A 15,689-nucleotide genomic window follows, 5' to 3' on the forward strand; every position below is an offset into this window, starting at 1 on the left:
AGATAGTGCCTGCAGATGCAAAAAAAGGGATTCAGACCCAGTAAGAACAGACTGGCAAGTGGATGTGAGCCACCATGTGGGAGGCAGCAACTGAACACAGGCAACCAATGCTCTTAACATCTGAGATATTTCTCCATCCCTACAAATATATTTTTCTTTTAATAAAATAGTTCTTTTCTTGTAGCAGGAATCTTAAAAGTTCTTATTAATAAAATCAAACCCGGAGCCAGGTATTGGGGTCAATGCTGGTTGATCAGAGAGACAGAACAAACCACAGCTATCTCACCTTGCCAATTCCTCAGCTGGTCCTGTTTCCTCAGACTGGAAGCTTCTGTGTCCTCATCCCAATGGCTCTCAGCTGAACTGCTGCTGGAAAGCCTGAAGCTTAACCATCCACATGCTTAACCAGCCAAAATCTTAACCAGCCAAAAGCCTCTAGTTTCTGGTCGTCACACCTTATATATCTTTCTCTTTTCTATCACCACTCCCTGGGATTAAAGGCTGGCTTTCTGGCATTAAAGGCGTGTCACCATGCTTGGCTATTTCCAATGTGGCCTTGAACTCACAGAGATCCAGAGGGATTTCTATCTCTGGAATGCTAGGATTAAAGGTGTGAGTGCCACCATTTTCTAGCCTTTGTATCTAGTGGCTGTCTGTTCTCTGACCCCAGATAAATTTATTAGAGTACACAATATTTTGGTGAACACAATACCACCACATTTTCTCATATAGTTTATCCTGATTATTGTTTCTCCTTCCTCTACTCGTCCCAATTCTTCCCCTGCCTACTTCCCCTCTGGATTTTTTATTAGAAAAGAACAGGCTTCTAAGAGATAAAAACTAAACATGACAAATTTAAATAAGAGGAAGCAAAAACTATCATATCGAGGTTGGACATGTCAACCCAGCAGGAAGAAAGGTGTCTCGACAGCAGGCAGAAAAGTAAGAGACCTGCTTATTCTCACAATCAAGAGCCCCATAAACTTATTAAGATGAAAACTATAATATACACTCAGAGGACCTGGTACAGACCCATGTAGGACCTGTGCTTGCTGCTCCAGTCTCTGTGAGCTCTTCTGTACCTTGATCAGTTGATTCAGAGCAGCTTGTTCTCCTGGTGTCCTCTGTTCTCTCTGACTCTTACACTCTTTTTGCTTCTTAGGTTTCCTTGAGCTCTGAGGGGAGGGATTCGAAAGAGACACCCCAATTAGACTCTCTTCACACTTGGATGCACTACCAGTAGCTCATCCTGGCTGTTAACAGAAAGTTTGGGGATTCGAGTCCACCCAGGAATGCCAGAACATACAGGTATTTTTAACTAGTAAGAACGTAAAATCAGAAGATGGGGGGGAGTACAGTAAAATTCTGACCCCTGGACAAGGTAACCATCCCTGTATCTAAAACTCAATAATAATGGCAAAGATAGAGTGGAAAGATTGACAGAGCCAGAGGAACAGGAGAGATTATTTATCTAGAAATGTCAGAGAGGCTACATCCATGGTGTTTTGTTAACATGGCTGACTTAACAAGACCTGAACAATACAAATGCCAATGGACATGCCTAACACAAAAGGGAGAAATTTTCAGCAGGTTCATGGTAGGAGTTTGAGGAAGAAAGGGGGTAGGGATAAATGTTGCAACTAGATTATAATTTCAAAATATAAAAAAGTGAAGAATGGGGAGGAGAGGTGCTCCTGAGGGCTGTTCTTATCTCAGGAACTATTGGCAAATGATAACTGCTGGTTGAGTCATAGCACTTTTCTTTGGTAAGTTGACCCACTGGTAGACTGCCCAACATGCACACCAGCAGAATTCCTTAGAGTCTATGGTGATTTAAGGATGAAGAACAAGGAGGACATGATACTGAGAGGGAAGCTCCTGCCTGTATCTGTGGAAGACCACATAGATCTTCTCCTCCAGACTGCCTTCCCCCATCATCCAAACATCATCTCCTGTAGGCATTCCTGGAGAGCCCTCTGGACACACAGGCCAGAAAAGCAGGGGCGATTACTGTACATCTTCTTTTCTCCTTCCAAATTCAATTCCCCACTTTTACCCCAGCTCTGTTCCTAGCCACTTCTTTCAGCTTCCTCCTCCTCTCTGTCCCCCTCTACACCTGGTCAAATAGTTGATTCTTTGAGAAAATAAATAATATTGACAAATCTGTAGTCAAATTAACAAAAAAGCTGAGAGAAGATTTATTTTAATTAAATTAGAGATAAAAGGAGGGAAATATCAACAGACATGACTAAGTCCAGAGAATTATAAGACATATTGTAAAAATGGTGTAGCACCAAATAGGAGAATCTAACAGAATGTATATTTTTCTTCATATTTTTCACATACCAAAGTTAAATATCAGTAAAACAAGCAATTTAACCAGTTCTATAACTCCTAGTGAGATACAAGCAGTCACTAAAAGCCTGCCAACAACAACCAAAGACCAGCACCAGATGGTTTTAGTACATAATTCTACCAGACTTTGAAAGAAGAGTTTATGCCAAGATGCCTCAAATTATTCCACAAGCTTGAATCAGAGGGAATACTGCCTAATTCATTCCATGACTTCACAGATTCCTAATACCAAAAGCACATAGAGACCCAACAATTAAGAGAATTACAAACCAATTCCATCATGATTTTAAATGCAAAATTTCTCAATAAAAGTCCTGCAAACCAAATCCAAAACCTATCTAACTGATCAAGTAGGCTTCATTCAAGAGATACAGGTATCGTTCAACATACATGAATCTATAAATGTAATCAGCCATACAATCAAACTGAAAGATAACAACATGATCATCTTATTATAAATAAAAGATGTTTTTTGACAATATCCAACATAAGAGATTAGTGATTCAATGTTCATATTTCAAAAAATACAGGGAGTTTACATGAAGCCCATATCCGACATCAATATTTTTTGTTTTTTGTTTGTTTTGTTTTTCAAGACAGGGTTTCACTGTGGTCCCTGACTGTCCTGGAACTTACTTTGTGGACCAGGCTGGCCTGAAACTCACAGAGATCTGTCTCTGACTCCCAAGTGCTGAGACTAAAGGCCTGCACCACCTAGAAACTCAAAGCAATTCTACTGAAATCAGGAATAAGAATGGCTTTTCCACTCTTTCTATACCTAGTAAATATAGTTCTTAAAGTCTTAGCTAGAACAACAACAAAAAAAGAAGAGTTTTTTTAAAAAAAATATATTTGTTACATTTGTATAATTTGGTCTTCTTGTGAGACTCCTAACAGCTAGAGCAGTGGCTGTCTCTAACTATGTTGCCTGTTTTGGGGACCCATTCCTCCTATCAGATTCTCTCCCCCCACCCTGCCTTAATAGAAGACAATGTGCCTAGTTTCACAGCAACTTGATGTACCATGTCTGGGTGATATCCACTGGAGGCCCATCCTTTTCTCAAAAGAAACAGTGGAGGAATAGATGGCATGGCTGGGAGAGAAGGGGAGGCCAAAGGGGATTGGGAGGGAAAGAAAGAGGGGAAACTTTGGTTGGGATACAAAAACAAACAAACAAATGAAATAAATAAATAAACAAAGAATCAAGGGATGCAATTTGGAAAGTAAAAAGTCAAAGTATCTCTATTTGCAGATGATAAGGTAATATGCACAAGTGGCATTAAAAATTCCATGGGGAAGGGAAAGAGAGATGGCTTATTGGTTAAGAGCACTGACTGATGTTCCAGAGGACCCGGGTTCAATTTCCAGGCCATGTGGTGTCTTACCACACCAGGAAAAAAAATTCATGAGGAAATTTCTACAGCTGATAAATACATTCTTTAAAATATCAGGATATACAACCAATTCAGAAAACATTAGTAGGCCTCCTATATAAAAATGACCTGAGAAAGAAATCAAGGAATAACTCCCAACCAACCAAGTAAAAGACTTGTATGATAAAAAAAATAAGACAGTAAGGAAAGAAATTGAAGAAGATATCAGAATATAGAAAGATCCCAGATGCTCCATTGCTCCATAAGCAGGTAGGACTGATAAGTAAACATGGCCATCCTACCATAGCAATCTACAGATTTAATGCTATCCCATTGATATTCTACCAAATTCTTCACAGATCTCAAGAGAACAATTTTTAACTTTATATGAGAATACACACACAAAAAAAAAACAGCAACAACAACAAAAACACCATAGATTTAACTATGCTAAATATTAAGAGAATTACTAGAGGTATTACCACGTGTGAGCTCAAATTGTACTATAGAGCCATAAAAATAAAAACAGCATGACACTGGCACAAAAACAGACATGCTAAACCATGGAATATTACAGAAGGCCCAGACATAAATCCACACATGTGAACACCTAATTTTAATTTTTTAATAAAAAAGCCAGTAATGCATACTGGAAAAAGACAATATCTTCAATAACTGATGCTATATGTCAGCATGTATAATAATTCAGACAGATCCATACTTAATACTCTTTACCACACTCAACTCTAAATATATCAAAGACCTTGACATAAGACCAGAAACACAGAACCTGATAGAACAAAAATTGGGGAATAGCCTTGAACTCATTGGCACCAGAAAGGACTTTCAAAACAGAAAAACTTTAGCATAGGCACTAAGATAGCACTTAATAAATAGAACCTCATGAAACTAGGAAGTTTCTACACAGCAAGGACTTCATCAGTATTGTAAAGTGGCAGGCTACAGAATGCAGAAAGATTTTTACCAACTACACATCTGAGACAGGGCTAATATCCAAATATTATAAAGAACCAAAAAATGATATCAGGAAAATAAAACACAATCTAAATAAAACACAGATCTAAACAGAGAATTCTGAAAAGAGGAAACCAAATGGCTGAGAAGCATTTAAAGAAATGTTCAACATCCCAAATCATCAGAGAAATGTAAATCAAACCTACTTTGTGATTTCATCTTTTATCAGTTAGAATGACTAAGATCAATAAAACAAGTTATAGCTCATGCTGGCAGGAGATAGAGTAAGGGGAACACTCATTCATTGCTTGTGGGAGTGCAAACTTGTACAGCCTCTGTGAAAATCAATGTGACAGTTCCTTGGGAAGTCAGGAATAGATCTATCCCAAGATCTGGCTTTACCACTCTTGAGCATATATCCAAAGGGTGCCTCATACTCTACAGAGGCACTTGCTCAACCTTGGTCTTACTGCTCTATCAAAAATAACAAGAAATTGGAAACAACTTTGATGTCTGTCAGTGGATTAATGGCTAAAGTAAATATGCTATATTTACCCAATGTAGTATTCCTTTGCAGTCTAAAAAAATGAAATAATGATGTGCACATGTAAATTGATGGAATTAGAGAAAAATCATATTGAGGGAGATAATTAAGACCTAAAATAGACAAATGTAATATGTATTTGTTTAAATATGTATGTTAGAAATTAAGAGGAATAGAAGCTACCTACAATCCATAAACCACAGTGAATAGGTATAGAGTAATGGATTAGTGGGGAGGGACAGTTCTCCCTAGGAAAGAAAAATAGGATAGTTATGAATGGATGGGTAGGGAATGGAACTTGAATATCAAACAGGGATGTGGATATATAAAGGAAAAGAGGATGGAATATGAGGAGATAAGTGTCATATGATGGGTTGGATAGAGACCTTACACATTAGATGCTTGCTAAAGTGTATACATATATAAAGATGATCTAAATAAAATTTGCAAATAACAGAGGAGACAGAGCCCCACCTGAACATCTCTCATCACCAAATGAAGCTTCACTACTGGCAATCATTTACATCTATCTAATCAAGTTGTTGGCCAAAGAGTTCTTAAGAGGACCTCCAACAATCCAGGCTGTTGCAAAAGCTACAGGTTATTCTCCACAAACTGACAGCAAGCCTCTATTGCTGAAGGCACAATTCATTGAACATGAAGAAGATGAGCTGGTACCTACATAGAGCCATCACCACTACTGGCTAGTGATCTTGGTAAAAGTAGGTTCTCTTCAGGCTACCTAAGGAGAAATATAAACAACAATCCAGCTATAAACCCATAAACCTTGTGATCTACAATGGTGTTCTACTTGCAAGATATGCTAGTGTAAGGATGGCACAAAGCTTGTGGGAGTCACGAACCATTGTCTAATTTGACTTAAGGATCACTCCAGACGATAAAATGCATAACAATGCTGCCTGGGTGACCGAAAGCCTGAAGCTAGATAACACAAAGATCAAGGGATAAACCAAACACTACAGTTATACTAAAGGAATGCAGCAGTAAAATGACTCATAACAACATTCTACTGTATGAATACATAAATGCTGTGCTCAGACATCATCAGAAAAGCTTCCTCCAGCAGCAGGTGTGAAAAAATATGAGACCCACAGTCCGATAATATGGAGAAGCAAGAGACCTTGGACTCTCACCCTAAAGGGACATCATCAAAGCCTTCCCCTTAGAAGTAAGGGAACCCTGCAGAAGAGGAGGTGAAAAGAGTGTAACAGCGAGAAGGATTAAAAGAAATCAAGGACAGGAGGCCTTCTAAACCTAACAGGACCAACATACACACATGAACTCAGAGAAGCTGAAGCAACAAGTACCGGGCCTTCAGGATCTCCAGAAGATGGAGTCCTAGAGTGAAAAGTGGAGTTGACACAAGCCCCCATCCCTAACCCAGAATATATCTCCCATTGATTCAGAAGATGGGGTCCTAGAGTAAAAAGTGGAGTTGACACAAGCCCCCATCCCTAACCCAGAATATATCTCCCACTGATAACCACTTGCAAATGAAACATCAGTTTTTTCTAAATAAATCTCCCTGGGGGAACAAACTGCTCTTAAGGGAAGGCCACATGACGATCAGCAGACCTCCAACAGAAAAAGAACTCAAATGCGTCTTTGGAGGTTCATTGTTTCATTATGTCACATTACAGCTTTTTTTCAACTTTAATATTATTTTAATTTTTATTATATTTATTTACTATTTACCCTAAAGTTTGGGGGTATATATGATAGCTTCTGGTTTTGTGTTCTTTGGAATTCCTCAATGTGTGAATGAGTGTGTCTCTCTGTCTGTATCTATTTCTTTTGCCTTTTCTTAGCCTCTTTTCCTTCTGTTTGGTTTATCCTATTGCAATTTGCTTGTTTTGTTACATCTTATGATATCTTATTAAATCATTATCTGTTTGATTCCTATTTGTTTTCTAAGGAGACACAGGAAGGAGGTGGACCCTAAGTAGAGGAAAGGGAAGAATAGAGGGAGAAAACTAATCAGAATGCATTGTATGAAAATAGATCTATTTGCAATAAAATAAAAAAGCAAAAGCAAAATGTAACACTAATCTTGAAAGGTCTTATAATAAAAAACAAGAGAGCAAGTTCCTGTTTCTTCATGCCTTATATACCTTTCTGCGCCCTGCCTTATTTCTTCCTTGGATTAATAATTAAGCATGTGTCTCCACTGCCTGGTTATTTATGATTGAGGAAAGAATTAGAAGATCTCTATTTAAGGCTATTGAAGAATGTGAAAATAACTAAAGTCTTAGTCACTTTTCTATTGCTATAAAGAAAACCAGTGAGAAAGGTAACTTATAAAGGATGGCACTTATTATAGGCCTTGTAAAAGGTTTCGTAGGTTAGTTAGGCATAGCATCACCATGGTAGGGAATGTGGGCAGGCATGGAGAGGGGGCTGTAGCTAAAAGCTTTTATCCTGATCCTCATACAACAAGGAAAGCGATCAGAGCACTAACTGGGAATGCTTTCAGCTTTTGAAGACTGAATATTCACCAGTGGTGATTTACCTCCTCCAACAAGACCACACCTCCTAAAAAATAATTCCACCAAGTAGGAATAAAGCATTCAATATATGAACTTATGGAGGCTATTCAAACCACCAGAAATTACAAGAAATGAACATCTTCATGTGTACAGACTTAGGACCTCGAGGCCAAACCAATCTTTGAGAAAACAAGTGGTACTCATGTCAACCATGTCTACATAGTCAGAAACAGTATAATCTAAGATTAAAGAATGCACTGTAGAAAAATGAGGCACTTAATTGAGTTTTAATTTTAATAAAATTATATTGGAAAACTTCTATACAAAGTTATAAGACCCTCCTTTATTAGGAATTTTATGTCTTGTGGAGAATATATTTAAAAGAGGCGTGCGAGGAAGGTGACAAGCTAATTGAAAGTGACAGCTCAAAATAATATGGATGGAAATACTAAGTAAGGGGAGTAAGAATGCAAGGGAACAGACACAGTGGTGACCCCCCTACTGATGTTTCCAGAGCAATTGGAGAGAAAGAAGTTGGCAAAAATTTAAGTTTTTGATTTGAGTGAATAAATGGCTTATTGGATCACATTATCATTTATAGAGTCATGAACATCAATGATGTTAAAAATGTTCAATGATATGAAAGCATATGTTTGGTGTTTTGAACAGCAGTTTCTGTGCATCATTAAGATTATGAGAGGGATGGACATGGGAAATGATAAATAGGACTAGGGAATTGTTCATGTATCTTGCTTACCTACTTAAAAAGTAATATACAACTCACATCAGGTTCTCATTTTCTCCACTGCCACTACATAATTACCAGAAATTGCTGAAAAATCAAAGAATTTATTTTAAAATACTTTGGAGCTATTTAGGAAGTTGATGAGAAGAGCCTTTATATAGTTCCCTGTTTCCATTTTTATAGTTTAATTGCCAGTTCTTTGATTTGGGAACATGTAAAAATTATAATGTCAATGTCACTCTTAATAAACTTACATTTTATCTATTGAATAAACTTCAAAATATAATGTGACACAAAGATTGCCCATTGGACATCACCTGTGCAGGTAGTTCATTATATAATAATAATAATAAGGTTTCCTTACTTATTTAATATTATGTTCACTTGAAAAATAGTTGGCATAATATGAATCTTCTATAAAACAGGGAACTGGTTCTTTTGTTTTGAAGTACAATTTGTCTAAATGAGACACCATCTGTTCATATTGAATGAAATACATTCTGGCAAATAGAAGCAACCTTTGAATCATTATGTTGTCCATTAACATAGCAATAGGTTCAAGTTCAAGATGTTCAAAACTGATGTGTGTGCAGTTTTAATTGTAACTATGAGACACAAATCTGTGGTAGATGCATAACTATCTGGTCTTTTGTGAAGTTCCATTATCACTACTTGTGAGTCTTGTTAAACATTAAAATACAAGAGTAAATTAGCAGCATGATCGCATATTGGAATGCTCTTCTGACATGTTTGGCAGCGATGGAGTTATTGGGAGTGTCTTATTCTTTATTTTTCCTTATTTCCTAGTCTTTTTTTCTGTGAATGTGCTAGGCATTCTAAACAAACTATAAACATACATTTTAAAATAGGCTGACCAAGAAAGTATTAATGATTCACAAACATGGAAAATTTTAGGCAGTGTCCTTCTGACTATGGGCCAATCAATTTTTTTCTTTCTAGTTTTTTTTTTTATTGTAAAGTTTTTCTCTACTCTTTCGAGATGCCAATTTTCTCACAGTCTCTTGCTAATCTTATGCTCAAGTTTTTCTTATGGGTTCAGGAGGTTTTCTTTGGAAATGACCATCAAAGTTGATGCTGCCTATTGCTCTCAGCCTCTATGCCCGGACACCTTGCTCAACCCTGATAAAGCGGTGAAGGGCTTGGTCCTGCCTCAATTGAATGTACCAGGCTTAGCTGGCCCCCCTCCCCCACTGCCATGGGAGAAAGTAGCCTGTTGGAGGAGGGGAGGAGGAGGAGAGGAACGGAGGAGGGATGGCATGTAAAATGAATAAAAAATATAAATAAATTTAAAGGAAGAGATAATCAGGGAGCATTTGACTCAGTTTCCTTCCATTTGCTCTCACTCCAGTCTTTATGGCATCCATCCCCTCCTTTTGCTCCAGGTTAACCTCTACTGCAACAGTCTGAAGAATGTTACCTTGTGTGTTAGCACTGAGGAAAATTTTCTCAGAAAATATAAACAACATATATTTATTAAAACATAATACTTTAAAAAGTTTAAGTAATATGATTTTTTATATGTTCTGAGAAGACTTACGGTAGTTCTTTAATTTTATGTACATGGGATTGAAATTAAGAATGATACAATCTCTAAGGGAAGATCTTATATTTATACCACATTTATATATTTCTTTCGTGAAACTGACGTTCTAGCTAAACATATATCATGAAAACTATGAAGGTCATTAAATCCATAAACTAATGAATTTGTGAATGTGATTGTCAATAGTAAGAGAAAACTTTGATGAATCTAAGTCAGTGAAGTTCTGCAAATAGATATAGCTCTTTATAGTTCTTAACTACAAGTTACAAATTATCTCTCTGTTTTTCTATCTTTATAGTATAGGAATATTATGCCCTGAAATTTTACAACTATCTTGATACCTAGTAGTAGATGTTTAATAAATGGATGATTCTTAAATTTAAATTTTAGCCATGGAATTAAAAGTTTAATCTTCTCTAAGGCTGTACAAGGTGAGAAGGCTGTACCATAGATGAGAAGGCTAGGGGGAGCAAGAGGAGAAAGAAGAGGGCAATCTGTGGTTGATATGTAAAATGAATAAAAAATTTCTTAAATAAAAATAAATAAAACAGTTAGACTACTAGCAATAGTGGAGAGGGTGCCTGAACTGGCTTACCCCAGTAACCGTATCAATGAGTACCCTAACTGTCATCATAGAGCCTTCATCCAGTAACTGATGGAAGCAGATGCAGAGATGCACAGTCAATCACCATGCTAAGCTCCAGGAGTCCAGTAGAAGAGAGAGAAGAAAGATTCTAGGAGCAACAGGCATCAGCATCATGATGGGGAAACCTACAGAGACAACCAAACCAAACTAGTGAGAACTCATGAAATTTAGACCAACAGCTGTGGAGCCTCCATAGGACAGGACTAGGCCTTCTGCATAATTGAGACAGTTTTATAGCTTGGTCTGCTTAAGGGACCCCCAGGCAGTAGGATCAGGATCCATCCTTTATGCATGAGCTGGCTTTTTGGAGCCCATTTCCTATGATGGGACAGCTTTGCACAGTCTTGATGCAGGTGTAGGGGCTTAGACCTGCCTCAACTGAGTGTACCAGGCTCCAAGGAATCCCCATAGGACACCTTGCCTTATTGGAGACGGGAATGGGGGATGAGCTGAAGGAGGAAAGCAGGAGGAGCAGGAAGAAGAAGGAGCAGGGTATCTGTGATTGTTATGTAAAATGAATTTAAGAAGTCCCTAGTAAAAGAAAAGAAAACAAAATAAAATGCTTGCCCCCATGACTCACAAAGTAGTATCTTTGTGATCCATATTCCCTGTGCCAGACCCTGCTTTTGTATAAAGTGACAACAAAGCAGGTGCCCTTATTCAAATTTTATTGAGTGCCACACCTAAATGAGATACTAGACTGATACTTTTCAAAGACAGGTAGGCTGGATGACCCTCTTCCGAATTTAAAGCCATTGATTAAAACTGAAGATACTTATAGAGCCTTCAAGATATTTGTAGCCTTCAAGAACCAAACACCAGATAGCTTTCCAAAATGACAACTAAGGAAAAACTTTAGTGTTCTCTTTCAATGTGAACCTGATTAGAGAATGAATCAGCTTACCCAAAGGTGTGAAAACACAATTCCTAATTAAAATAACACTCATTTTTCAAAAACTAACTTACAGATTAACCTTTAGAAGAAAAGCCAAAGAAAATATAAACAACCAAGAATAAAGTACACAACAAAGAGATTCTTAAGAAATTGAGAAATGCAATTCTTCTGAGACTATTAAGAGCTGAGAGAAGCCATGGCTACATTGGCCTCGCAAGCAATGCTTCATGAGTCCTAGTCTTGGAAGTTGAAGGAAATGACTATCGTAACTAAATCATGTGAAAGAATGAAACTCACTGGTTTATTTAGATTGCTAAAAAAAAAAGTCAAGCACAGGAGAAAATCAAGAGAAACAAAAAAAGTGGAGAAAACAATAATAAAAATTTATGCACAAAAACAAATTTTAAAGAACAGAAATAAATTTTTACTTATCAATAATAACTTTGAATGATAACAGGATGAATTCTTCAATTGCTATCTCATGGCTAAATATGTTTGAAAATAATATCTCTAATATCCTCCATGTATGAAATATGTTACACTGATAAAGACATATATAGATAAGCAGTGAAGAGCAGGAAAAAGATATTTAAAATAAAGTGGGAAAGCCAAGTAATGAAAGCTTTACTAATATCAAAGAAAATGATCTTCAAGTTAAAAAATATTAAAAGAACCAAAATTAAACACATGGAAAAATGGACACTGTACTTTTTCTAAAGAGAAAAACAATTATTAAAGGTATACATGTTGCTAAAGTTAAATCATACAGAACTCAAATATAACATGACAGACAGGTCCTAATGTCTGGATATGTTAACAACAAATATTGATTTTTAGCATTTACAATAATGTAGATTGAATAGAAATCATTCACAAAACATTTCATCCAACATTCGCAGAAATAACGCTGTTCTCATCAATGTGTAGAACATTGTCAGGAATAGACCATGTGTAAGGATAGAAACAACCTCCAACAAACTTAAAAAATCAAGATTAAGCATCTTTAGGAATAAAACTAGAACTCAGTGAGTGTGCAGAAGCAAGACATCTCAGGTGAGGACACTTACTGCAAAATTTGATAGCCCAAGTTCCAAGCCTGTGTTCCATGTCGGGAAAGATAGCCCAAGTTCCAGCAAGTCAGACTTTGAGTTGCATATGAGCACATGTGTGTGCGGCAGCAGACACGCACACGCACTTGCGCGCACACACACACACACACACACACACACACACACACACACTTTACAAAATAAGTCAACAAGAAGAACATTGGAAATCATATAAAATACTTTCTATTTGTCATGGGATCAATAGAGAAATCAAAAGAGAAATGTTAATAATGAATGGTTTTGATTAAATAGAAAAGAAAACAAAATACTCCAAAACAAAACAATGAGTGATAGAAAAGGAAATATCAAGAAGTCTGAAAAAAAAAAAGCTCCTATATCCAGAAAAAGAAATAAGAAGATTTGAGCAACCTCACACCACCACAAAGGGAATCAAATGAATGAACAGAAAAATCAAACACTGGGAAACTAAAGGAATGATGAAGACCAGAGAAGATAAATGAACAGAGAAAGAAAAAGAAAAAAATAAAAAACATTAATGAGACCCATGCCATGAGAAGCAGCAATGAGAAGCAGCCCACACCTGACACTGCCTATAGGGCCATGGCTCAGAGGTTAGACAGCCCGGAGACCCAAGATACAACCAAACATGACTGGCAATAATTAATTAATTAATAATAATAATTAATTAATAAAAATTGGATTCCCGGAGCTCAGCCTGTTGCCTGGCCGTGGATCTCTGTATCTGCCTCCATCAGTCACTGGTCAAAGGCTCTATGATGATAGGTTATTCGCTAGACCCATCAGCAGAGTAGACCAGTCCAGGCACCCTCTGAACCACCAGCAGTCTAAGGTGGGGTCATCCTGTGGGTTCCTGAGAGCCTCCCCAGGACCCTGCTTCTTCTTTTTCCCATGATGTCCTCATCTACCATGGTCCTCAAGTATTTTTCATGTTTTAGTTTTGATGGTAAATTGGTGTATGCTAGGCAAGCACTCTAACATTTTTATATATCCTAGCCTAATATTCACCTGTTTAATTTTTTTTAGATTTATTCCTTTTATGTGCATGAGTATTTTGTGTGCATATATGTGTACTGTGCCTAGTGCCCACAGAGGTCAGAATAGAGTATCATATTTCTCAGAACCAGAGTTACAGATGGTTGTGAGCCATCATGTGTGTGCTAGGAACTGAGCCTGGATCCTCCGCAAGAGCAACCGATGCTCTTAACCTCTGAGCCATCTCTCTAACCCCACTTTTGCTTGTAGTTTGTCTTCTATCATTAAACATACATGCTGGGATCAAACTATTAATACAGGATGCTTACCGTCTCTTCTTCCCTCTCCTCAGCTAAAGAAAAATCTTCTAATTACCAGATCAAATTCCTGATTATGTGCTGTAAATGGAAGATATCCTTTTATTCTAGGAAAGACATGGGGCAATCTACATCATAAAGTGGTACAGGATGAAAAAAGAACAGAGAATCATGAGCTGAGACAAGTCATGGGAAATGAGAATCGAAATGCTTGCTTCCATTAGCAGTGAATGGGGGCCAGAAGTGAAAAATGAAATGGTTTAGATAAATATTGCTATGGGTTTTTAGTTTGGATAGCTTTTATTATTCCTAAGAAACCTAAGTAAAGGGTATGAGTTGCTTGAGAATTTTGGTTAGCTATGGGAAGCTCTTCTTGAGAGATTCTGCAGACTGTAAACGTTGAGATCATGACTGGAAGAAGTGCAGAGATAACCGGCCACACTATTGGAAGCCCATGAACTATAGACTAGTGGCTGTGAAGCCCCCACGGGACCAGGCAAGGCCCTCTGGATATGGAAGATAGTTATTTGGATCGAACTGTTTGGGGAGCACCCAGGCAGGGGGATCTGGATCCATCCCTGGTGCACCGGCAGGCTTTTGGGAATCTGGTACCTGTAGTGTGGCGCCTTGTGCAGCCTTGGTACAGTGGGAAGAGGCTTGGACCTGCCTAGGCTCAGTGTGCCTGGCTCTGTTGACTCCCCATGGGAGACCTTGACTTGGGGGATGTGGGGATGTGGGGTGGCTTGGGAGGGAGGCCTGGGAGATGGGAGGAGGGAGGAGGAGGGATCTGTGGGTGATATGTAGAGTAGAAATTTTCTTAATAAAGAAAAATGGAAAAAAAAGTAAAAAAAAAAGATTACATGGGCATAAAGTTTTAGTAATTAATTATTTTATTACATGTTTTAAACTATTTTTTCTTTAAAATTTTATAGGTTTCCTATGCCCCCCTTCCCCCACAATGGTCTTACAGATCCTGAGAGAAAGAAAGTTTACATTTTAGCAAGAGGTTTGAATATCCATGACCTTGAAGGAAAATTTTTTTACATCAAGGACCAAGAAAAGAGTGGGGGGGGGCAAAGAACTAGACATCTTCAATTACATTTAGCCATCCTAATGTTTACATAAATCCTTCTGTAAAAAATTGAAATAGCATGCAACATAACAGTAATAATTAAATTTACCATTAAAAAAAGAAAAAAAGAAGTAAATGAAATAATTCCTAATGATAATCTGTTATACTCATAGATCAGTTTATAGCCCAGTAGTCATCAGAGAGAGGTCATCCAGCAACTGATCAGAGCAGATGCAGAGACCCACAGCCAAACATTAGGCAGAGGCCAGGGAACCTAACAAAGGAAGGAGAGAAATGAGAGAACTAATTATAGGAGTCAGAGAGCTCAAGGACATTACAAGAACACAACCCACAGAATCAACTAAGCAGGTCTCATTGGGGCTCACTCAGACTGAAGGGACAATCACAAGCCCTGAATAGGTCTGAGCTAGGTCCTCTACATATACATTATGGTTGTTTAGCTTAGTATTCTTGTGGGACTCCTAACAGTGGAAGTGGGAAGTGTATCTGAACTCTTTTGTCTACTCTTGGGACCCTTTTCCTCCTACTGAGTTGCCTGTCCAGGCTTGATATGAGTGTTTGTGCCTAGTTTATTGTAACTTGTTATGTGTTTCATTGATATACTGGGAGGCC

At 37.7% G+C, this 15,689-nt stretch overlaps 1 long non-coding RNA gene across 2 annotated transcripts in view; it reads right to left on the minus strand.

Moving 5' to 3' along the window:
• The window catches only part of LOC143267464 (uncharacterized), a 178,432-nt gene that overhangs the window by 49,697 nt on the left and 113,046 nt on the right, over positions 1–15,689 (minus strand). The window contains exon 3 of one of the 2 annotated variants that reach the window (XR_013042604.1): positions 1,079–1,175. The exons of the other annotated variant lie outside the window; for it this stretch is intronic. This is a non-coding gene — a long non-coding RNA (uncharacterized LOC143267464). Of the gene's footprint in view, positions 1–1,078; positions 1,176–15,689 lie in introns of those variants that run through there. 2 annotated transcript variants of the gene reach the window in all.

Source organism: Peromyscus maniculatus, chromosome 9, assembly GCF_049852395.1.
Source record: "Peromyscus maniculatus bairdii isolate BWxNUB_F1_BW_parent chromosome 9, HU_Pman_BW_mat_3.1, whole genome shotgun sequence".
NCBI classification, from domain to species: Eukaryota; Metazoa; Chordata; class Mammalia; order Rodentia; family Cricetidae; genus Peromyscus; species Peromyscus maniculatus.